The 26,580-nt window shown below is 42.0% G+C and overlaps 1 protein-coding gene across 3 annotated transcripts in view; it reads left to right on the forward strand.

Moving 5' to 3' along the window:
- The first annotated feature begins 1,343 nt into the window (after window positions 1-1,343).
- Window positions 1,344-26,580, forward strand: part of LOC129712973 (collagen alpha-1(XIII) chain-like) — a 200,612-nt gene continuing 175,375 nt past the window's right edge. The window contains exons 1-2 of one of the 3 annotated variants that reach the window (XM_055661794.1): window positions 1,344-2,246; window positions 2,796-2,865. The gene's annotated coding sequence lies outside the window, so the exon portion shown is untranslated. The remainder of the gene's footprint in view (window positions 2,247-2,795; window positions 2,866-26,580) is intronic. The other 2 variants (XM_055661796.1, XM_055661797.1) reach the window with 2 other exon arrangements.

Genomic DNA, 26,580 nt, shown 5'->3' on the forward strand with positions numbered 1-26,580 from the left:
GATTTTTCTCCAGATTTTGACTTTTTCCTGACACTGCACATATAATTGGTATGGTCACAGAAAAAGCTGCAACTGCCGTGGATAGGGCATGTTTGGAGGGATATGGACCAAACGCAGGCAGATGGGACTAGTGTAGATGGGACATGTTGGCCGATGTGGGCATGTTGGGCTGAAGGGCCTGTTTCCACATTGTATCACTCTAATTGCTCACCCCAAACAAGCATTTGAAGCAATGAGGGGTTAAGTGCATTTGAACTTCACTGGCACAGTAACTGGTCTCCTGCCATGGCATCTGACCTCCAGTTTGTTTCTGACTTCCACATTAAAGCTGGGATAATCTGATTCCTTCACTGGTATGATTCGGGATTTTTTATACACCTTGTGGTGTATTGTAGCTTATTCTGCACGGGCCCAGGGCTGCGTATCACTGCACGCTTCCACTCATTTTCAGAGGGACCAACAAGTGAGGTACACTGTTGACTGTTGTAAGCTACCCTCGTTGAATTGCAAGCACAACAGTGCGATACTACCACGATCATATGATATAGTATTTAAAGTTGCAGTGACAACTCCATCCTTAAAGTACCCCCTCACTATTAGATGTACATCACACATGTACCCCTATTTCAAATTATCAAATTTCATTGTACCTTGGGGGACACGTGACAATAAAGGACTATTGAACAATCCGGTTACACCAAGATGTGAAAGACCTCGAAGGTTACACAAAAAAGCTGGAGAAACTCCGCGGGTGCAGCAGCATCTATGGAGCGAAGGAAATAGGCAACGTTTCGGGCCGAAACGTTGCCTATTTCCTTCGCTCCATAGATGATGCTGCACCCGCTGAGTTTCTCCAGCTTTTTTGTGTAACCTTCGATTCTCCAGCATCTGCAGTTCCCTCTTAAACACTGTGAAAGACCTCGACCAGGTTACCCCACCCCCTGGAGAGAGGTTCCAGTCTGTGCGTCTTCCCTCCCCCCAGATCTGTTCTAGAGCTCGTCTTTGAAAAAAAAACAGACTCCCACTTCTGTTTGCACCGGCTGCCAGCATAGGCTTGTGCTGCGATGCATCTGATGACTGCGCTTCAGTCCCTCGCCATAATAAACGTTGATTTCCACCGGTCTGATTATAGTTGGGGGTGAAAGCTGGAGAAGAGAGTAGGGTCGCGACAAAGCTTGGCAAGTGACAAAGCCCGCGGTGTTTGGGTAACAGGACTCGGGAGAGTGCAGAAGGAGCAGCGGGCAGCACCGGGGAGCGGCGGCCGAGATTTGGCACTTTACAAGCGGCCAAGGGCTGCTGGACTTTCGTGGACTTTCGCCCCCTGTGCGTCTGACCACTGCTCACAGCGCCAGAGCTCTTTGCTCTTGTACTCCTGGGCAGCGGAAGCGTCCCAGGCTGTTTTTGCTCGTGGCTGGTGCCTTAGAACAAAATCCTCGGCAGCAGTTAAAAATAATCGGATGTGTTTGGGGGAGGGAAACTACGCGTCACTCACGATCAAAGTGGAGGTTCCGACCCTAAACCCGCCCTGTCACGTTGAATAAATAAATAAATTATGTTAAGCAGGCGTATGGCTGGAAATAGCATTGATAAACCAAGGCAGCCAGCGGCTGTGTTATGTTCCCGTTAAGACTGGGGATGGTCCGAGCGCTCAGCAGACCCTAACATATCCGCGGATACTCTAACTACGGCCAGCGTGTCTGCTCCAGAGGGTTGGGAACCAAAGCAGAGGACTTAAACCTTCACGTTCTTACTTCTTTTTCCAGTGAGAGTCCAAGTGAACATTGCGACCGACGCGGAAATCCAGATAGATTTTCTATTTTAAAACAACAACTAAAAACTCGTTCTCTCTCTGGAAATAACTGGACGGCCAATTCTCTTGGCGCAGCTTCCATGTGCCCGGGATTGTTACAGCGGGTCTGGGCTCGATAAGGGTTGAGTGAAGTTGAACGAGTATGGAAGGGTTTCCGAAGAGGACAGGAGAGACAGTGCGACCGGCTTTCCGAAGGACCTGTAATGCATCTCAGATCTCCAAACGCTTGCGACACTGTCCAGACCTCCCTCGAGTCTTTTGCTGTCTCTTGTCAGTTGTATCTCTGGGGGTGTGCATTCTAGTACATTACAGGACCTCGGAGCTCCAGACCCGCGTCTCGCATTTGGAGGAAGAGAGGCAGGTTTACTCGGCTTGGTTCTCAATGGACCAAATGGAACCGGCTATTTTTAACAGAGTGGATCAACTACTGACAGAGGTTGGTGCGCGGCTGCCTTAGATGAAGCTGCCTACTGAAGCGTAGCGATTCCAACAAAATGATCGTGTGTTATATTATCTTGCGTTTTCAGTGTTGTTCCAATTGTATATTTAATTATAGCTGGCGAATAAAGGCAATCTCTCCCAGTCAGATCCTGCAGCGAAGGTTAGACAAACACACTGCTTTCCAGCAACTTTATTTTTTCCACAACACATGCCCAACTATTTGTTGCTAATATGTTTGCAAAAAAAAAAAAACCGACTACCGCTCTGCAGGCACTTCAAGGAAACAGCACCCAATCTTCCTGCCGGAAGATTCCCCACCCAAAAGTACCAGTGCTTGCAACATTAACTTGCAACATTAACTTATTCACGCCATAATAATTATAAATTAAGAACTTTAAAAAAAAAAGTGTTTTATGAAGAGCCGTATGGAATTGCTATTTTTGGTTAATTATGGTGGGGAGAAGGTATTTCTCATTTGGAATAAATGTGCATGGAAGCGCAAGTAGTATTTGCCTGTGATGCCATTCTCGTTTTAATTCCTCAGAAACTGAAGGCTCATTTGCCCAAGGTGAGAGCGGCCCGCGGGGTCCCTAGCGGCTGCACATGTCCTCCAGGTAAGCACTACTCTCTCAGTCCAGTCCACACCCACTTGCAGACAAGCAGCGGAGTAACTGTTCAATCACCCTCCAATCGGAGCTGGCAGCTTGCCCGAGGGCTTGAAGTATCGGTTCAGTGACTTGTGTACAATTGGATGCATGCACAGTCTCGAAGACTCCAGTGTGTAATGAAATTGTGTGGTGGGCGAGGGATTTTAGTTTGGGTAGGACGCCCTTCTTTAACTATCAACAAAATGTTCACAAACTTTCCCCCGCTCTGCATTCTACGCTTTCTGCTCTTCCCCTTTCCTTGTCCTCTCTGCTACTCTGGTTATAAGCTATGGCCAATGGAAATGGTTGAGTAGGTATGTTCAAACGCAAATATAGGATCCGAGGGGAAAATCCGCGGGTATTTCGCAAAGTTGCGCCAGTACCGAGAGGGTTAACATTTGATGTGGTATAGTGTGTCCAGACTTGGATTTAAGACTGGAGTTGCGGAATAGATTAAAGCGTTGCTGGCTGGCACCGTTGGAAATGCTATTCTAGTCCTTGCGGCAGCATGCTACAATTCTACCCGTGTTGCTGTCTCTCGCTTCACAATAATTATCGGTTTTACACCAACTCGACTGCAACGCACAGAAATTCCCGCTGATGTTACAGGATATCTTCTGAACGTAACTTCCCTATAATATGGAGCGACGTTTCTCGTCTGTTGTATTGGGGGACCTGATACAATGCAAATTGTAGGTAGCAGGGTCGCGTTGTCACAAACTCTCTTGTAAAAGAGTTGCAATAATTCCCTCTTAACGTGCACCCAGCGCTGCAGGTAAATGTCGTCAAGATTCAACACCCGTTGCCGTTCATACTCTGGAAGGAAAATGTTGACCACGGAAACTGCTGACATCTTAAAAGAGGATGGAAGCACATGTTTCCCCGCAGGTCCAAGAGTCTCGCTGTGTGGATTCGAGCGAGCGCATGTTCCAGAGACCTGGGCTAAGAGATTGAGTGGGAAGGTACATTTGCGGACCACCCATGCAGAGTTTGAAATACATCTTTCGTCCTTCTCAAAGAACATTTGGAGATGGACGCACAATGCTGGAGCAACGCAGCGGGTCAGGCAAATACCCTGGAGAAAAGGAATAGGTGACTTCAGACGGAAGAAAGGTCCCGACCCGAAATGTCATCTATTCCTTTTCTCCTGGGATGCTTGCTGCCTGACCAGCTGAGTTACTCCAGCATGTTGTGACTATCTTCAGTGTAAATCAACATCTGTAGTTCCTTCCTTCAAACATGTGGGTTTCTTTATGTGCAGCACGGGTGTCAAGTTAAAGATATGACCATCAGACATTGAAGCAGAATTAAACCAATTACTGTCAACCCTTGAAGATGTTGGGCTCACTAATAAAATCTGTAATGAATCCAAAACCAGAAAAAACAATACTCAGTTTGACTTTGGTTTCCATTAGTAGTAAAGCCAGTGGAGCTGTTGCTTCACTGTTGGAATAAAGTGGGTTCAATGCTGGCCACGGGGTGGGAGACTGCAACCTTCACGTGGTCCGCCCTGTATCGACGAATGCAATCAACCTGGCGTGCACAATCAAATAAGATCAAATAGAACAAGTTGTCCTACAACTTTAGGCTGTATGATGAATGCTGACCACCTGTGATGTCTGTGTGGAGTTTGCATGTTCACCCCGCACTGGTTTCCACAAGATGCTCTTGTTTCCTCTCGCAGCTAAAAGACATGCAGGTTTTTAGGTTAATTAGCCATTGTGAGGTGCCCCTAGTGTGTAGGTAGGTGTAGAATCTGGGGAGAGTTAATGAAAATGTGGGAAGGAACATAATGGTAGGCCAAGTGCAAATGGGTGTTTGCTGGTTGGCACGGATTTGTTTGCCAGGAAGGCCTGTTTCTGTGCTACCTGACTCTGTCCCTATGGAGTAGTTTAAGTGATCAGCATAGATGGAATGTTGGTTAGTACAAAAGAGCAAGGAATTAATTTAAGATGGACATCAGGAACTGGTGCTGGAATCGTAAGCAAAGCTGGAAGAACACAGCAGGTGAAGCAGCATCTGTGAAGGAAATGTCCCGGCAACTTTTCAGGTCAGGACACCTTTTTCCGTTTGAAGAAGGGTCCCTACCCAAAATGTCATCTGTCCATTAGTTCCACAGATGCAGCCTCACCCATTGATTTCCTCCAGCCCTTTGTGAATTAAAAGTTATGGAGGAAAGAGGAGATTTTAAAATGAAAAAAAAAAAACACTGACTTGTTACTGTACCGTAAAATTACTAATTAAATAGAATTTTTGATGATAAGGGGTCACAAATAAATAGAAACTGAAACATTTTCTGATGGTGCAATGTTTGGTTTGATGAAACATTTAAAGTTATTAATCTTTTTTTAAATAAGAATAGTTACCAATATGATCAGAATTCAAAATATTATTCGAAACTCTTGTACTGATATTAAAAAAAAAACACATTATTTTTTAAGTTTGGTGCAGCAGTCTGTGACGACAAGAAATGACAGGTTCTTGCATCCCAGGATGTCCCTTTTGGTGCAGAGAAGGTGGCTGAAAGGTTTTGTGTAATTAAATCAAACGAAGAATGGAACAAGGTCAAATGTGATGTCGAAGATCGACACAAAATGCTGGAGTAACTTAAAGCATCTCTGGAGAAAAGGAATACATGATGTTTCAGGTCAGAAACCCTTTTCAGTCTGGCAGTGAGAGAGGGTGTTGCAGAACTCCTGTCGGGGAGAGGAGGGGAACCTCTTCAAAGTAGGCATACCTTGAGGAGCTTTCACAGCAGAGCGGGCAAAATGTGTAGGAAGTAACTGCAGGTGTTGGTTTATACCAAAGTTAGACAAAAAATACTGGAGTAACTCAGCGGGTCAAGCAGCATCTCTGGAGAAAAGGAATAGGTGGCATTTCGGGTCAGGACACTTAATTAGACAAATGTGATGTCCATTATTCTTCTGGCCCCTGTTGTCTCCTTTCATTCACTTGATTGCTGTCCTTTCCCATTCAGTCTGCTTCAGTGCTGTCATGTTTGTTGACTATTTGCAGCTTTTTCAGTGCTTTTGTTACAGATTTTCCATATCTTCCATTTATTTCTCTCCATCTCTTCAGTGGTGCTTTACTTTAAAGAAATATAATTATGGAAGCTTAAAACAATGTTGACATCTTGGCCTTGTATCACTTGAGATTTGTGTTTTCCTGCATGGAAAATTCAATTTTACATCAACCAACCTTTTGCCTGAAAAATACATGTTAACTTAGCTGATAGGACCTCAGTTTTTTTTTTAATATACAGTTTCTACATTGCATTAGATGCACATCTAGGTCTTATTTTAATTACTCTCCCTCTACCACCACCTCCCCCAATGCATTTAGGTCTTGTCTGAGATGGTACCATTGATATTGTGGGGGGGGGGGGGGGGGGGGGGGGGGGACTATTTAAAATCTAGACCGCATGCCAACAACCACTGATTAAAAGAAGGCTCGTGTCTCAAGATGTGGTTGCTGTGTGTATCCACCATAACAGAAACAGTTCCAGTCTAAATCTATAGCCGCAGCAAAAGTAGGCTTCACAGACACGAGAACATGTAAAGGTATAAAACTGGCTAGTCCAAAGATTTACGGACTGCAGTAGGTATCTGGAGACTGTCGCATGTCTATTCCTGATGAGGTAGTTAGGGTTGATTTGGAGTTGGCTAAATATTTACACTTTTTTCAAATTTTGATTGACCTTAATAGGAAGAAATCTTTTCAATACCCTCATGCCCTGTACTGCCAACTTGTATGCTAAATTCATAGTCATAAATTTCACCTTTTAACAACAATATATAAAAACTTGTACCACTTTAAGTTCCTTCAAAATATAGACATTTAACTTTCGGCCCTTGGTAAAATATATAATCCTGGAACGGATCTGGCAGAGTAATGGCTTTAAATAATCATCCTGTCAACAGGAACACACTTATTTTATAGGTGTTTAGTTTATTACATGACTTGTCAGTGGCCTTTTTCTGTTAGGCTCATTGTATATGCAACAAATCAGACCTCATCTGTGCCTGATACTTAACGGTGGCATTTCACAACTGACGTTTGCTATTACCAGGGTAGACACAAATGCTGGAGAAACTCAGCGGGTGAGGCAGCATCTATGAGCAAAGGAAATAGGCAATGTTTCGGGTCGACACCCTTCTACCAGAACTAGTAACCATATAATTGTTGGAGTTATCGCCTACCCCACAGCCAACAATGGACCATTGTGGGCTCCACCTTTCCTTGATCATCGTTGTTTTTTGCATATCTCATTCATTTGGTCTATGTACCTACAAAATCTCTCATTTCCCTTTCCCTTGACCCTCCGTCTGAAGAGGATCTTGACCCAAAGAGTCACCTATTCCTTTTCTCCAGAGATGCTGCCTGACCCACTGAGTCACTCCAGCTTTTTGTGTTTATCATATTATTGTTCATGTCCAATAAAGCATTACCTGATACAGTCGCATAATTCCTGTAGAAAAATCAGCCATTCAGCACTTGAATCTACCCTCTATCCATCGAGCAGAAATACTGCTTTCATTGAAGGTTGCGAGTTTGCATGTTATGTTATGATATGACAATTCAATTAAACTGTTTTCAACTTCCTACTTATATCGTTCCCCTGTCATCTGTACTAGACCAAAGTTTGCATTTAAAACAACAAACATTGGAGAGATCATATTACTATAACACCAGTATCGCAAACCTCATCAACGGAATCGTCTTCTGTAGTGGCCAAGATAACAAACCAGTATCAGCATTTCTAATTTCAAGGAGTTCTTGTCTGCGTTCTTGCCTCAACAGTGGGTTACTTAATGGTGGGTATGTCATCTAATGCTGGTGATTGTTGTACACCTTCATTCAATACCTTTGGCATTGCTGCCAAACTAGAAGCTGAACGCTTCTGATTATTTCTCATTTCCTCGTTGTACAGTAGAATGAAGACTTTACTACATGAGATCCAACTGTTACTTCATCCCCAATAATAGCTCATTGCACATGTCTCTGGATGCTTCCTGTTTTTTCCACTAATGTTTATTACTAGACTGACCTGCAAGCCCCAAAACATAATATTTTAGTGTGAATAGGGAAAATGCTGTTGATTATTTGCACAGCAAAATAATCTTTGGCTATGGTTTAAAAAACCCCATAATCACTGCAAAAATTCAGCCATAAAGTCAATTGCTTTTCACCGATAGTAATAATAAATGTCTATATGTGGAATAAACATATTTAAATATTGTGCTGAATGATGATAATTTACTCAGTATGGCAGGTTACTTAACTTGAACATTCTTCAAAAATACTCGGTTCCAAATTTATCGTAGGATTAATCCTATCTCTATCAAATATTAAAAAATAAAAACATTAAGATTAGCTTGGGGATATTTTAGAATTCACGTATCACTGCAGATGGATCTAAAAAGTTGGCATCTGCTTGAGATTTAATTGAAACTGTTCTGAATCAAACACTATCACATCGGAAAGTTTTGTACAACAGTTTTCAACAATGTTGACTGTTAAAAATTTCTGGTAACACTCCTGAGAATTTGAGTCAAGAGTCCTTGCATGCTCTTACGACACCAGATGTGCTATCCAATTTTAGCAGATCATACACATTATGTGAAGCCCTCAATATTCATTTCAAATGCATGGAGAAAGTGACTGATTTGGATGGAGGTTTCCGTCAAACTAATGCAGAAATAAATCCTTTGTGACCTGGACTCGATGGCAATTAAGCAATTGGATGTAAGGTTTTTTTTTGAGAATGTGGAGCATGTTATCGTGGAATGATTGGGATTAGCAGCAAGGGAAAGATCTGACCACTGATGGATGGGCATACTTGTGAGCCCCCGTTTCACAGTCAACATGTACAAATCCCAGTGAGCACACATTCATAACTCTCACTGTGCATCAGTTCTTGAGTTGTTTTAACAAGGATACCACATCTTTGCTGGCTCTGCACCATTCCTGCATACACATGGCTGAAATGAAAATCTTGTGAAAATTGGAAGTACAATGTATAAAGGAGAATGAATAGAATTTTGAATTGATAGATTGGGATGGAATTAGACGCTCGTGGCGAGTCTGAGCATTGCCATTTTTCTCTAATTCCAGGTAACTGTGTAAAATGTCTCCTTATGTATGTGTCAATTAGGTTGGGAAATGATAACCTTATTTATTTGTATTATTTCAAAATGATTGGTTGCCCAAAGAAGGTTGAAGAACTATTTGCAGAGGATGTATCACAGAAACAAGTTAGTATGCTGAATTATCTGTCATGGACCTCAATGATGTCTTATCTCGGAGTTTTGTCCAAGTGTCGTTCCAGTGGCTTGAGCATGTCATTCAGTCTTACTCAGCTGTGCAATATTGAGGGAAATGCTGTCTTCTGTGTAAGTTGTTAAGCCAATATTCTGTCAGTCATTGTACATGAATGTAATCATCCAGTAGGACATTTTGTGGACAAATCAATACGATCCAAGATACTATTTTCATGAGAGCAGATGTGCTTGGGAAAGTATTTTTGTGAATTATTCTAACCCAGAACCAACTTTTGCTTGTTTAGAATTTTAAAACATACTATCTTCAAGTTAGACATTATTTGACTGATGAAGTGATTTTATTTAGTTAACAGCAAGGAAACATAACCTGGTTAATTTCTGAACAGATGATTTAATGTAGTTCTTTATTAATATTTACTCCCCCAGTGACATGACAAAACCATTTGATTGATCACATATCTTATTGCTAGTGTAAAAATCATTTGCAATTGCTTGGATAAATGTACTATAGACCACATTTCAAAATATTTGAATTGACAGTGAGGCATCTTGAGATTTTTTTTCAAAGCAAATGTATCAATGAAATCCTTTTTGTACAAAATGAGCAATCCATTGAAATGTTTAGAGATTAAGTTTTGATTCTTAAGAATCGGGACCTGATTAAATTTGCTCAGCAGAAACATTTATTATCATTGAAATGTAAAAAAATAACTTAAATGCAATCGGCATCTCAATGAACTGCTGTTTCTGAAGTTCTTCTGTTTTTTTTGGGTCTCTCCATACCATTCTTATCTTTCTCTCTGCATCCATCCCCCCCAAGTCTCTGTCTGCTGGTGATTTCTATATCAGCAGCAACATCTGAACCCACTATCTTGGCACCGAAGAGTTTTACTTGGATGCTTGCAACAAATGAGATGAAGGCAGTTGAATATAAAGTGAAGGGAAGAGTGTTAGCAGCTGAATAAACGATCAGATCAAGATGGGGGAAGATTAGGTCATTGGTGGCTGTCCACACTGAAACATTACAAGTGCCATTGATTGTATCTTCGGACATCTGTTAACAGTATATTTAACCCAAAAACGCGGACTCAAAATATATTAGGTCATCTCTCCCCTGCCCTTTTGTTCTTATTTTATTTTTATTTTGGAGTCGTAAGATGCCAAATTATCATTACAGTATAGGTCAGTCAGTATTGTACAATGTGTAGAGCTGGCTAAGTATTTCTTCATGTACAATAAAAATGAAAAATGGTTGATCTTCTTTCTTTTGCAAAAACAATGCTCATCATTTATTGTGCAAACCTTGAGTGTTTCCTGTATTTTGATGTGGTATCGTTTCTGTAGGCTTTGTTGTAATTTGTGGTATTCCACCTTATGAAGTCCCATCTGTTTTGGAGATTGATACCAAAGGCTGTTTTCAATAGATATCATTGGATAAAGTTTGGTGGGAAGTTGTGGTAACTCTTATGGGTCTATCAGAGCTTAATGCCAAGGGGAATCTATTCCACATAATGCATTCCCGGTTCGATTCCCGCTCCGGACTCTGTCAATTAATCCCAATTTACAGACCAGTTTAGGTAAAGCAGATTGTCTCTGTTGACTAGTGGACAGATATTGGTTAGCATTTCAATTCATTGATTAGGAAAGAGTGCATGCATTCCAGATAATCTAGTTTGGATGAGATGTTCCCATTAATCAAACTGCATGAAGTGTTTACCGTCTGGACTTTCTTGCAAATTAGTGGCCTTAGGAACTTTATTTGGGCATGCAATATCACAAGGAGAAAAAGAATAGTGTGAGAACTAAAAGGTTGCAGCTGACCTCCATTTTCCCAGGGTGATAAGTACACTTTCAAACTAGCGTGTGCCAAATCAGTGATGGAGACAGATGGCCGAAGTGATAGTGAAAGACAGGAGAGATATCATCGAATTGGATACGTTTCTATCAGCTACTTGTTCCTTGTGTGTACTTTATGTCCAGCACATTAAACACGTGATAACAAATCAAGTGGTGGAGGGCCATTATCTGTGGAGGTGCTGCTCCAGTATCAATGTTTCACAAGGACTGGGAGACTCTATATGGATGGAAGAATCGAACGGAAGTACATCTTTAGCCTTCTCAAACCCCAATCCAAATGTCATGCACCTCCTTAAAGGCACTATTTTAAGTGCAAGCCATGACCTTTTGCCGGTGGATACGACCCATTGCAGCATACTTTAGCGTGGCCTGTTTAGATGAGGACAGATAATGAGAACATTTTCATGCCACTGCACCTTTATTAGGATAGAGAGGTTGCTGTTCCAAGCATCCATCTCAATTACAATAACATGTGCTGGGGAATGCCAGGTTGTTTCAGTGATTAATAATGAAACATAATTAGAGAACTATCAATATTTGAGCTTAATGCCAAGGGGAATCTATTCCACATCATGCGTTTGTAAGAATATTTGTAAGAATTTCCTTTAATTAAGAATCTCAATATTGCTGAATATTGCCCCTTCTAACACTGTGCATTGGATTTCTGCCCCAGAATAACTTTTGTATCTTAGACTATCTTGTACCAGTCAGGCCCATATGTGACTCCAGTCCCAGGATCACATCTAACTGGAGTCTGCAGTCAATTCTACTGTTGTGTCCACTTTCCCCTCAAAGTGGTTCAAAAAGGTGCCTCAGCAGCACTTCCTCAAGAGTAATTTGAAATTGCCAAGTTTCAAAAGCTATTCCGGAGCAGAAATCCAACACGCAATGTTAAAAAGAGGACTTGTTAGTAATATATGAGTTTCTTAATGGAGGGGATTTTTTTGCTAATATCCATATTTTTGATTTGGAAGGGTTATTTAATAATTAGTTTTTATTAGTTTATTGGTGACACAGCGGTTATATAATGCAAATAAATTGGCAACTTTGAGCATTCACACCCCACTTGTTGCCGTTACACATTTCTGAGCGTTTGAAAGCTTGATTTAATCACATTTACAGAAAAGATTTTCAAAAACACACTGACCATTATACTAATCAAATTGATATTTATTTCCAGCTTAGCTTGATTGTTGGTGCAGAATGCACGTAACAAATGGTCTGCGGTATGTTCTTAACATTAGTGATTTAAAATCTCCCCCCCCGCCCCCCTCCCTAGAGTGTTGCCGTGACAAATACCCTTGGATTTAAACACCAAGAAAACACATGATCAGCTTCTGAACTTAGCCATTTTTAAACCCTATAGTGTGCCAATTACTACGCACTAATTTGTTTGACATGTAAAACAAATCATAGCACGTGGGTGCAGAAACTGAAATATGTATTCTTCTGAAAGGAGTGTTGTAGAGCTCGGGAACTATCTGACTTCCGAAGTTGATGCCAGTGTTCTTTCTGTGATTGACAGGGATTTAGGGTGAGGGGCAGAGGTTACTGGCATTTGTAAATAAACTTTCGGTTTCAGAGATAATGGAGCTGGGGAAGAATGAGTCTTTTCACAAGCACGGAAGCTTCCTTTGGTGCATTCCTGGCCAGAGAATGCATAATGCACTGACGGAGAATGCAGAGGAATAGGGCAGCTCATAGGACTGAGAGGACCGGGGCAGATTGTCTCCACTGGAATAGGTAAATACCCCCTTGAAGACAATTGAGCAACTACAGAAATTTAGAAGTGGCAAGTAGGACCCAATTAAATGACATATTTGGAACGAAGGGGCAAGAAAACAGGGCATATGATATAGAAGGAAGGGAAGCCCACAACTGCATTGCTAGGTATCTCCATTCTTCGCGGAATGATCTAATCATTGGTTTTCCCGCTACTTTATTACCTTATCCTCATTACGCTCGAATCCCTGCAGTCCAATGATCTATCTGTCTCGGCCATGACTATGCTTAATGAATCAGTATCCACAACTCTCCAGGGTACTGAATTCCGAAAAGGCCTGTCTCACTTACGCAAATTTTTTTCGCCGGCTTACCGGCACCTGTCATAGTCGCAGCAGGTCGCCAAAAATGTTCAAAATGGTGACAATCTAGCGGTGGCCAGAAAAAGGTACAAGTCTTTGGGCGACTACTCGTGACAATACAAACATGTCGCGTGGTGATGACTGTTTGGCCGTGATTATTTGCCCAAAGAGATGTACCTTTTTCTGGCCGCCGCTAGATTTTCACCATTTTGAACCACAAGATCGTTTTTCTGTTCTTACTATCAAAGTGTATGATATAACATTCTTCTTTTACCATCTGCATCCTTTTGTTCACCACTCTAGGTCCCTATTTTGGGCCTTCCTCATAGCTTACTTTCCCACCAATCTTTATGACAACGCACCATCATATTCTGTTCCCTCATGTGAATCATTATTATAAATTGGAAATATCTGAGTTTGCAGAACTAATCCCTGGGGCACTTCACTGAAAACTACGTATTTATTACCTCATACCCTTTGTTTTTTCCCCTGTTGGCCAATGTTCTATCCATTATAATCTTTTGCCCACAAATAGTATCAGAATGCCCTGCGAACCCTTACCATGGGTTGTAATCTTTCATGTGAATAATTGTAAAAGTTCTTTAAATTCCTAATAGACTATATCCATTGGTCCCTTGCTATCCACCATGCTAATTGCATCCTCAAGCAAATGTAATACATTTGTAACATTTGGTAAGTGATTTTTAATCCACCCTTAATAATATCTTCAAGCATTCTTGTGACAGCTGATACAAGCTAATTCAAGTACAGTTCTCTGTCGTATCTCTGTCCCTTCTAGAATAGCAGTGTTATGTTTGTTTCCAATTTACTGAATCCTTTACAGAATCTAGAATATCCCCGAATATGCCACTCAATGTATTCCCTGTTTTTTCAGCCACTTCTTTCAGAGCCCTAGGATGTAGCTACCGAGTCTAGAGCATTTGTAAGCCTTATGATTTTTGGTATAACTTTTCTCTTTGTGTCCTATTATTTTAAGAATTCTTTAATGTTTTCTGCTGTGAAAACAGTTAAAGTATTTATGTAATTCGGCTGTCTCCGCTACTTAGGAGCACACATTCACTGCCGGGACTCCTCCTCCACATGTGCTGGAAGAAACTGGTGTTTTTTGCTCATTTAAGCACACAATGTATTTTCTCTCTCGCGTTCTTAGTGCTGCAGTCATCCTTTGTTGGTTTCTAATCCTGCCAATCCGCAGACTTATTTCTATTCACTGCAACTTTATGATTTTCTTTCAATCTAATATAATCTGTAACTTGCCGCAAAACCTCCAGATGCTGGAAATAAAGGTATACCTTTGTTGCACCTCGTTTTTCCTTCTGGTCATGTTGCAGACCCTGGATCTTGGATAACTTCCCTTTATTTTTCACTTCTCTTTCCACAGATGTGGCTGCACCTTTATTTTAATTTTTTGTCTCTCCCGAGAGGCTAATTTTTCCATTAATTATTGTCTTGCCAGCTTTGGTCTCACCACATATGATATTCCCTCTGTTCTCTTCAACATTCTCTCTATCCCCATCTCTGCAAAGTCAAACATTAATTTCCCACCTTCCCATTTCTGATTAAGGACAGTTGATCTGAAATACAGTCGCTGCCGCCTGAGCTAATGAGCGCTTAGATCATAGAACATAAATTTAACAGCACTGTTATCAGGCCCTTTGTCCAATTATGTCTATTTCCGTACATGATGCAAAAATAATCGAATCTCGTGTGCCTGGACATGATCCATATCGCTTAATTCCCTACATATCCATGTGCCTATCTAAAAGCTTCTTCAAAGTCAATATTCTATCTGCCTCTTGGCAATGTGTTCCAGACACCCGCCATCCTCGGTTTTAAAAAGAACCTGTCACACACATTTTCTTTAACCTTCACCTGAAAGCTAGTTTTTGACCTTTTCACCCTAAGAGAAACGTTCTGACTGTCTACCCTATCTATGCTGCTCAGTTTTAAATGCTTCTATCAGGTCTCCCCTTAAATGCTTCTAGCAATTTATCTTTATTGACCTTGGCTCCATTTTTTGCTCATTTACCAATTGCTATTGATTGTGAATTATGAAATATTTCTCCTGATGTCTGCCATTGCTTTTAATCTAAGTTTCCGATCCATTTTCCTTAATTTGTCCTTCAGACGAATGCAATTATTTGGAAACATCACTTTCAAATGGTGTGTGTGAAACTGAATGTTAAATTCCCTCTTATTACGAAGCAATTCTCGAGAAGATTATTTATTATGAGATTAATCCTGTATCATTTGATAGCTTGGTAAAGTGGGATGGTGATGGGGAGAATGAATTACCAAGCCATAGAGAAAGAAATGCCATGAGCTGTGGGGGGGGAATGGAAAAAGGAGACTTTTTGTACATTCTCTAAGCAACCATGTGTGTTTTCTCTTGATGCTCCAGGTTCCCAGTGGCAGACTGGCCAGGGTGTCAGCTTGCCCGATGGCAAGTGGACCCCTATAGCAAGTGGGCCCCTGATGAACTGGGCCCCCTTTGTCTCCTGGCAACCAATATTTTTAGACAATATTTTTAGTCCGCCACTGCAGGTTCCTATCATATTCCAAAGACATGCAGATTTGTAGGTTAATTGGTTTGTGTAATTTGTCCCAAGTGTACGGGTGTACGTTGCTTGGCGTAGACTTCATGGGCCGATGGGCCTGTTTCCAAGCTCTATCTCCACACAAAACTAAACTAATCTCAAATTCTACTGGAAATGGGACCGGCATTTTCTTTTTTGGCAGAATAGGCTCCCAATTAAACACGGTGTATCCTTTCACTCGCTTGCAAAGAATTCCTCCATGCACTGCACATTACAGAATCATAAATTTATTGATAAAGATCAATTTTATAATTTTTACCTTATCCTCCTAATCTACTTCTTTGGCCCAGCATCTGTTTTCCTCTTGATGTTGCAGTGCCTCGGGAAATGTTTCTGTGTTGTTGTATTCCAATAAATAGAGTACACAAGCTAAATCCTCCCACCTGAATATTAACACTAGGGGTTGACTGGTTTGTAAGAATACCTCTTGGTCATTGCCAAAGCCAAGTCTTCCTCTGAAAGCATCAATAACAGTTGTGCTTCATCTGCTGAATCGATTCCCAATGGGTTAGAAATGTTGTCCGCAGCAGTTGAAATGATAAGACTTAACTTGAATGTTATGGAAGTGAGAAAATGTGTTGCCGATACTACTGGACTTGTAATATACATCTTGTAATGGTAGGAGAAATAGTTCCTCCCCTTAGTCTCTACAAATGTACAGATCCCGGGCTTGAATATAAACAATATCTAAGATCCTCTCAGTTAGAACTCCAAACATTTATGACCCACTGACCGAATAAATTTCCCCACATCTCAACCATTGTGCCTTTTTTGGCTGAAGAAGGCTGAGAATTGAAAATAGGCAGGAGTGTGTCAGAAGGAACTGCAGATGCTGGTTTACACCGAAGATAGACACAAAATGTTGGAGCAACTCAGCGGGACAGGCATCATCTCTGGAGCCCTTCTCTCCAGAGATACTGACTGTCCCGCTGAGTTACTGCAACATTTTCACTATCTTCAATTTTAAAAAAAATGGCTACTCTCTTGAGATCAGGGATGCTCAACAGACTAATTTCTGAAGATATTAAAATTTAGTTTTCAATTGCTAAGCATTTTAGGCTGAAGCATGTGCTACCCATAAACAAGCAATTTAATTGCATTTTTGGGAAATTTCTGAGAGATTGCTAAGTGGTTACCCACAACTTTGGTGAAACAGCATTGGACATGCTAATTCCTTCTTTGGGTGGCACAGTGGTGCCTCACGGCTCCAACAACCCGTTCAATCCTAATCTTCTTGCTGATTGTGTGGAGTTCGTAGGTTCTCGCTGTGTTGCCAGTTCCTCTCACATACTAAAGTTGTGTAAATTGGTAGCTTACTTGGTTATAAATTGGCTCCAGTGTAGGTGAGTTGTAGAATCTGAAAAGGGACTGTGTACTGTAAATGGGTACTTGATGGTTGCCCCGAGGGCCTTTTTCCATGCTGTATGACAATGATTTTTTCCCAAGCTGTCCTGCAGCTTTTATACGTCACCTTTTGGTCACATCAATGTATTCCAGTCTGAAGAAGGGTCGGGACCCAAAATGTCACCTGTCGATGCTCTCCAGAGAGGCTGCCTGATCCGTTGAGTCAGTCGAGCACTTTGTGTGTTTGTTTTGCAAACAGATAATAATGTGACAGACTGTTTGCCTCTGACACCTTCTCCTAGAAAGTTTGACCTTGATACTTCGCTGAAGAAAATTTCAAAATTTGCTTCATTATGTGCATGTTGGCAGTTATATAAAATGACAGGAAAAGTTCTGCTTGTCGTTCTTGGAATGAATACTAATGAATGGATAGTTACAAGATCAAGTTTCTGGACGTTGAACAATTTGATTTGGATCGTTCATTAAATGCATCACTAAAGACTGATTGGCCTATCCAATGTTGTGCCTTCTGTCCACACATGATACCCTTTGGCATTGGAGTGCCAAATCTGCACCTAAGGTCATCTAATTACTGTTCATCTTGAACCAATATCCTAAAAAAGTCAAGCCCTCGAGTGTTCTGATCTTTCCTGGTCGATGAACAGTATACCTGCATTGGTGATAAAGCAATTTAATCCTTTTGGAAGTTCATGGCAAGGGTATTCTGAAAGGGTATTGGAACATTTCTTAGTTCCTTGGGGTATTTTTGGAATGTATCCACATTTGCAATCTCACGAGTGTACTGTTGATCTGAGACTGTATCATATTTGGGACAGATCTGGGGAATAAGCCAATATTCAAGCAGAAGACAAAATGAAAATCATTGCTTTAACCAAAACTCTTTAACACCTGTTAAGGTGCGAGGTTTGCCAGGAAAGACTTATTGCTCTGCAATTTTTTTTTCAGATGTAGCTGGAGGAGGTTTAAAAGAAACAAGTATCAGCTATTTTGTTGTTTACAATCATATGTAATATGTTAAATCTGTTTGACAAATAGAGCATTAATGATGTATTTGAACATCCTGAGGACTGTTGTTACATTATTGTAGGAGGGAAGGGTGGAGTGCAATATAACAGATATATTTCAGCAGAGCAGAAGCTATAAATATGTAGCCATTCAAACATGTTGTGTAAATCAAAATCTTCAATTGTCCCAACCTGTTTTTTAAATAATTAATCATGTTTTAATTTATGCAACTATTATTTTGCAATGCAAATACTGTATTATTTTTGTAACTATTATTAGGCATAATACTATGAATGTTGGTATACATTGTCATTAAAGAGTATACTAGGGAACAACAAGTAGGTTAACATATGATGAGCGTTTGATGTCACTGGGCCTGTACTCGCAGGAGTTTAGAAGAATGAGGGAACCTCTTTGAAGCGTACAGACTAGTGAAAGGCTTGGATAGAATAGATGTGGAGAGGATGTTTCCACTAGTGGGAGAGTCTAGAATTAGAGGCCATAGCCTCAGAATGGGGTTAGGAGGGTGAGATAGATCAGCCATGATTGAATGGCGTAGACTTGATGGACCGAATGGCCTAATTCTGCTCCTATTACTTATGAGCTTATGAACTTTCATCAATGAACATGGCAGGTTAAAATGGGAACAGACAGGTAGAAGGAGAAGATGGATGACCAGTGAAGTACTTCTGATATATTGAGCATAAAACTAAGTGCTGGAAGAGCTCAGAGGGTCAGGCAGCATCTGTGTCTCCATTCTACCTCTGATACGCAGTAACTGTTGGAATGTAGGAATGCTAATTTACATGCAGTTAGCTCCCATAAAGAGCTGTGATAATGATTACATGTTTTTTTAATGTACGAGTTGGGTATAAAAATATTGGCCTTGTCACTATGGTTAACTGCTCTGCTCCTCTTCATAATGGTGTGATCGGACCTGTTAAACCTACCACTGGGGCAGTCACCCAGGCAGAATGAATGGACAGATTTTTGGAGTGAGACTTGTACCCACAGACTCGGCTGCACGAAAGTCATAAAGTTAGCCGCAGATGACACTTGGTGCCCAGGTTGACCTGCTCCTTCAGAAGTTGAGTTTCATCAACACCTTGTGACAAGACTCAGTCCGCACAGAAGGGATTAATCTACATCTACAAGGCTTACTACCTCGCCTTCCTCCTCCTCCCTCTTGATTTTTGTTTCCGTCCAGGATTTTACATTCCGTGTAAAATTACAACTCGCGTTTGCTGGTTTACTTGGTTGCGTCTCTCAGTAAAGTTTATTTGATTCGATTAATGACGGAGATGCATCATTGCTTGATCTGTTAACATGGTTCTCAGATCCACAAGGGAATGTCACCTAGTTTTGGCTCTCCAGTTCTGCGCTTCTGCAGAACTCCAGGCTGCAAGTTGTGGTATAAAATCCCACAGGAACATGCAGACATCTGCAAAGGTAATGAACGGGGAACACCATTTGTTTGCTAAGTACTAGAAAATCCAGGTCACTGTACATCGTGAATTTGAGGACAAAACCTGGCCAGAAACTAAACAGAGTGAAATGAAACTGCAGGAGGAAGAAGATTCACTTGTTTTTCTTTGGAGTTAATTTGGGATTGATATCCAGTTTCCATTATGCCAGATCCGTGCTGGTGCAGGATCTAAATTTGCTTTTTGTCCATGCTAACCTTGTGCTGTAAAACGTGAACTCTACCACCCGTTGTTTGTGTGTACGGGTGTGCATATGTTTTCACTCCTCCCTTAGGGCAGGTAAACAATAAGAGGAATGGCCTATTCTGGATCGGAATACGAGTCACAAGAAGGGTTCTGACCTGAAACGTAACACATCCTTTTTCTCCAGAGATGCTGCCTGACCTGCTGAGTTACTCCATCACTTTGTGTCTATCTTCAGCGTGAACCTGCATCTGCAGTTCTTTTCTACACACGGCCTATTCAGGGCATTTGTATCTCCATCAAATGAACTAGTTTAGTATCTCAATGGTTTGGCGTCTCAATCCTTTGTAACATTTTGGCCCGCTCTTAGAGAAATATAGTCGGGATAAATGGGTAATTTTCAGGCGGTGGGGAGGTGGAGGCTCCATGGAGCATATCATATATCACAATGAATGGTGGTCTCATCCTGCTCCCATTTTCTTGTGACAATGGGATTCTGCTGTTTATAATCTGTTGGAGCGACTTGGGTGAATGTATCAAGAATAATATATCTAAGAATGTTCATAATAGAAAGTAGGATGGAGATGCAGAGAGATTTTGGAAGCATGTGTGAAAATACAGAGTGACTATTGTAGAAAAATACAAGGATAACCACTTTAGTAACAAAACATTAAAAGGCAAGAACATCTTTTAAATGGTAAGAGACCGCACGATATTTATGCTCAAAAGGATCTGAATGTCATATTGTACAGTTCATCGACCAGCAGGCACAAGCAATTAAAAAGATGAATCCTATGTGGTGGAAGATAAGAGTACAAGAATAAGGACATCTTGCTCTAATTATACTAAGTTCCACAGTAGCGACATCCAGAATATTGTATAAAGGTCTGATCTCTCTATTTGCAATATACGTTGTGATGGAGGGAGTGACTTGGATTGACGCATGGTTGGCTAGCTTGCATGAGGATATATTTTGCAGTTGTGTGTTAAAGAGACACCATTTCATGCTGAATGTACAGTATCTATGGACACAGGCAAAACACAAAGTGCTGGAGTAACTCAGCAGTTCAGGCAATATCCCGGCCCAAAACACCATCTATCCATTCCCTCTACAGATGCTGCCCGACCTACTCCAGCACTTTGTCTTTTCTTCAAGATTTCAGCATCTGCAATTCTTTGACTCCATTTTACTGACACGGGCACCTGTTAGACAATGTAATCATCAGAGCAAGGGTCTATCTAGAGGTCTGCATCGTACACCCCACAGCAGGAGTTGCTGACAGATGCACCAACCACTGCCTAATCCCCTCTGTCATTTCCACCAACCTGGTCCCTAAACAGTAATAGCAACTAAGGAGCTGCAAAAGGATCAAATATCAAAGGAATGAAGCTCCGCACAACCTTACTATCAATTCTCATTCAGTAGGAGTTGCGGGGAGCTCAATGGAGCATAAGCAACCTGGAAGTCCATGATAACTAGCGCCCCTGTTAGAGACCATTCGTTCCTCTACTGGAAAAACACTGAGACTATTCAGCAGATAGACACAAAATGCTGGAGTAACTCAGCGGGACAGGCAGCATCCCCGGATAGAAGGATTGGGTAATGTTTCAGGTCAAGACCCTACTTCAGACTGATGCTGCCTGTCCCGCTGAGTTACTCCAGCATTTTGTGTCCATCTTGGGATCCTTGCTACAACATTGAAAATATTCTGCTTTAATTTCCACTCTGAGTGCATTGATTTTGAAATGAATAATAGAAAGGGCAGGACAACATTATTTGTGGGCACACTGTTCGCAATTCTTTTATAAATACGATTGCTTAAACAGAGCCATTTTTGCGTGTGCCTGTGCAAACAAGCAAGAATTAAGGTTTCAATGGAATGGACTTGGCAGGGAAACTCCACAACTTGGGAATTTTCTGATGAACATGGAAGTCCCAAAGTTGTAGTCCGTGATTCAATGCTGTTTTGTCAATTAAATTGACTTGTGTGGAATTTAGCATGGGAGAAACTTACATGGAATTTGCTCCTTACTACTTAATATTATGCATTCCCTTCTCTGATCAGCCTCATGCATTGAACTCCATCAGTGATAGTGTCACCCACATAATCAATGTGTTCATGCCCTTTGGGAACTTTCTGCTCCTATTGTAAACTCCAGTATTCTGAAATTTGTAATAAACAGTGAGCATAAAACAATCTAAATTCTCACATTTTTATCCTCATTGGAAATATGTTGTCAGTATTTAACACTACATTGTTTGTGCGTTTTTGAAACATTTGATTAATATAAGGATTGAAATGTATTACCGTGTTACACATTCCAGTGATAGACAGTGTGTGGTATTCTTAGACATTCTTGTACCACAAGCACAAAGAAAAGGCCTTTTTTTTAAAAACTCGATACTGGAGTGAAATGAAAATGGTCGTGCCAGATCTTTTGCTCTGAGATTTAGTGCAAACATTGGCTTGTGCAACAATAGCAAGCCATTCAACAGTGATCCCATATCAATTGAAATGCAAGAGATACGGGGAGTATCAGAACAGAAATGTCAGCTTATCTTTCCCAGCCGGGCATGCAGAATGCAGCGACTCAAGATTAATTGGATGTTCAAATGCCACTTTCAGTGTTCAACACTGGGACGTATTCTTTGGTGAATGTAAATTTGCCTCGATTGGATTTCCAAATATAGCAATGGATGGGAACAAGCTGGACTCCTTATTTGTGACTTGCACAAGTTCAGAAATAGATGAACCTGATCAGGCAACTTTTTAAATTTGTGTTTTAACCTATTTCCACCTGTGGCTTACAAGATGTTTAGAATGGTTGATATATTGCGCAGCCACAGGGTTTTTGATTGCCAGAAACAAATGTCTGCACCCACTGTTCTAAAGACATGCCATCCAAATATAACCTTTCCATCATTTCCTGACATAAAAACGCATTCACAAAAAACTGTTCTAAACGGAAAATAACCCAGCAGTTCTGTAGCACCTTATTTAGAATGTTACACTGCCAAGTAAACACTTTAGGAGTCATTGTTTTAACGTGGAGAAACACAATGGCAATGAGCAGATATATTTTGTCCTTGGGATGATGGTTGAGATGCAGGTAATATATTATATGTATTGGTCAGGCTATCAGACAGAACTCACCAGATCTTCCATTAATAGGAAATATTTCCCTCCTACTTGGAAAGCGAGTCGAGATTTGGTTTAAAAGCAACACCTCCAACAATGCTACACACACGTGCCATCTATGAATTCATCCTAAAATTGCAAAGATCTTTAATGTAAATAACATATGTGCTTCATTATGAATTAGTTCTTGAACACCATGATTCATGTAATGATTCATTTGTATATTTATGTCTGGCTGTTCATAATGCAACCCGTGCAAGTCTTGAGAAAAATCAACTTTACAATACTGATTACACATTGGACTTCAACAAATATTCATGGAGTCAAATAGCACAAAATTAGCCTTCTGGCTCACTGCGTCCATATCAACTATGAAACATCCAAGCGCATTAATCCCATATTATTCATCCAGCTTTCCCAATTTGCACCCCTCACCAGTGGTGATTTACAATGACCGATTAACCTACTTACCTGTACATTTGCCTCAATGAGATGAGATGCGGGCAGAAACTGAAGCACTCTTTGATCGGACTTTACTGGCTTTATCTTGCACTAAACGTTATTCCCTTATCATGCATCTGTACACTGCGAATGGCGCGATTGTAATCATGTATTGTCCTTCCGCTGACTGGTTAGCATGCAACAAAAGCTTTTCACTATACCTCAGGACTTGTGACAATAAACTAAACTGAATATGCCATGTGGTCACAGGGAAAGTATTCAAACTCCACACAAATAACACCTTGAATCTCCGTTGAACCTGGGTCTTTAGCACTACGGGGCGACGGCTCTACCAGCTGAGCCAATGCACAGTTTTAGGCTGCAACACTGTTCCTTTTGTTTCTGTGTCGGTAGTGAGTAGCAATCCCCTTTAAAAAGAAATGAGCAGCTGTGAGTAGTGGTAACCGATGATGTTTGAGGATAGGAAATACACCTTGTCAGTTTACCTGGAGCCGGGCCGATGGGAACTGGCACTCATTCCCTGTAACCGGAGCCTGCCAGCCTCTCCGCATTACATATTTGACATAGCAAATGGCCCGGCTGGCTTATGACATGTGCATGTGGGAGACTGGGTGGAAGGGAGGGGAAGAGAGCGTGGAATGCCTTTTAGCCAACCACTGTTAACCTTGACATCTCTGATGACAGGAAAAGAGTTGGCTTCTGTCCTTCCTTTGCGATTAGTTTTCGTGGCAGGTGCCAGTCGATAGCCTTACTGAGGATGTGCTTTGCATGTTGGGGATGCAGTCTGGAATGAAGCTGGGGATTTGTAGACCACAACATATGCTAAAGGCATCGCAGCTTCATAACTAAAGGCCTGGCTCATTCCACTTGATAAGGATCATTTTCTCTGACGCATATCCAAAACTGTGCTAGCAGCCCACACTTGTTAATGTTTAGTTTACAGCCTGTTAGTAGCCAAGATTATTCAGTGCCTTTGCCATTTAAATGTATTACAAATCGCTCTGTATCCGTAGATATATAGCTGGGAATTTAAAAGGCATTTTCTTGCAAATGCCTTTGTGCCACATTCACTTCATGTGGAAGACCTTGCTCACAATGTTTATTTCTTTCACAGGCACGCTTCTCGAGTTTGTTTTTGCTTTGGTTTGTAAGTTTACAGTGTTGGGAAGGAAAAAAATACAAGGATCATAAGGGCAGGGAGAGAGGGAAAGGGATGTTGGCCAGCTTCAGATGGTGTTTGCAAAACAAAACTGCGATCATGAAAGGAGTTGAGATAAATGGCGTGCATGCTCCAAAGCTCTGGTTCGTTTTAAAGTGTGGATGTCGGGAGAACCCTACCTTTAAACACTGCAGCTGAATTCTTCTTATGCTGATGGGAACCAGATAAAAAGCTTTAAAGAATTGCAGGTGTGAGCACAAGGTTAATCCAACTCTTTATCTTCTGAAATGTGACATCTATCATAACGTATTATCATCATTTTTTAACAACTGAAGGTGATTATAAATATTAAGAAGTATTAAGACTTGTTTGGAGAACTATCCCGCAGGGGGATTTGGTTGTCTCTATTAGGATTCCCCTTAAGTAGGGATCACAGTCCTCAAATAAAGATTCTATGATAATGTATTGTTGTCCTATGTTTGATTAAAAACACATTCCCAGCTCTCTTGTGGGGTTTTAAAAAAAATGGTTGTAATGCTGAGCTCTCCACTGAGGTTACACAGAAAAGCTGGAGAAACTCAGCGGGTGCAGCAGCATCTATGGAGCGAAGGAAATAGGCAACGTTTCGGGCCGAAACCCTTCTTCAGACTGATCAGGGGTGGGGGTGGGTGGGGACAAGAAAGGGAAAAGGAGGAGTAGCCGGAAGGCTGGAGGGTGGGAGGAGACAGCAGGGGAGCTGAGGAAGGGGAGGAGACAGCAAGGACTAACAGAATTGGGAGAAGTCGATGTTCATGCCCCCGGGATGCAGACTCCCCAAACGGAATATGAGGTGCTGTTCCTCCAATTTCCGGTGCTGCTCGCTGTGGCCATGGAGGAGACCCAGGACAGAGAGGTCGGAGATGGAGTGGGAGGGGGAGTTGAAGTGCTGAGCCACCGGGAGGTCAGCTTGGTTATTGCGGACCGAGCGGAGGTGTTCGGCGAAACGATCGCCCAACCTCCGCTTGGTCTCACCGATATAGATCTGCTGACATCTAGAGCAGCGGACGCAATAGATGAGGTTGGAAGAGATGCAGGTAAACCTCTGTCGCACCTGGAACGATTGCTTGGGTCCCTGAAAGGAGTTGAGGGGGGAGGTAAAGGGACAAGTGTTGCATCTGCTGCGGCCGCAAGGGAAAGTGCCCGGGGAGGGGGTGGACCGAGAGGGAAGGCTCCACGGATGAGGCGTTCCACACCAGGACATCTGAAATGTCCTCACTATTCAGGGAACGGGGGTTCCCCTCCTCCACCATAAATGAGGCTCGCACCAGGGTCTCTTCCATACCCCGCAACACTGCTCTCTCTCCCCATCCCCGCACTCGCAACAAGGGCCGAGTCCCCCCTAGTCCTCACCTTTCACCCCACCAGCCATCACATACAAAAAATAATCCTCCGTCAGTTTCGCCACCTCCAACGTGACCCCACTACTGGCCACATCTTCCCATCTCCCCCCATATCTGCCTTCCGCAAAGACCGCTCCCTCCATAACTCCCTTGTCAATTCTTCCCTTCCCTCTCGGTCCACCCCCTCCCCGGGCACTTTCCCTTGCGGCCGCAGCAGATGCAACACTTGTCCCTTTACCTCCCCCCTCAACTCCTTTCAGGGACCCAAGCAATCGTTCCAGGTGCGACAGAGGTTTACCTGCATCTCTTCCAACCTCATCTATTGCGTCCGCTGCTCTAGATGTCAGCAGATCTATATCGGTGAGACCAAGCGGAGGTTGGGCGATCGTTTCGCCGAACACCTCCGCTCGGTCCGCAATAACCAAGCTGACCTCCCGGTGGCTCAGCACTTCAACTCCCCCTCCCACTCCATCTCCGACCTCTCTGTCCTGGGTCTCCTCCATGGCCACAGCGAGCAGCACCGGAAATTGGAGGAACAGCACCTCATATTCCGTTTGGGGAGTCTGCATCCCGGGGGCATGAACATCGACTTCTCCCAATTCTGTTAGTCCTTGCTGTCTCCTCCCCTTCCTCAGCTCCCCTGCTGTCTCCTCCCACCCTCCAGC

Source organism: Leucoraja erinacea, chromosome 34 (assembly GCF_028641065.1).
Source record: "Leucoraja erinacea ecotype New England chromosome 34, Leri_hhj_1, whole genome shotgun sequence".
Classification (NCBI taxonomy): Eukaryota; Metazoa; Chordata; class Chondrichthyes; order Rajiformes; family Rajidae; genus Leucoraja; species Leucoraja erinaceus.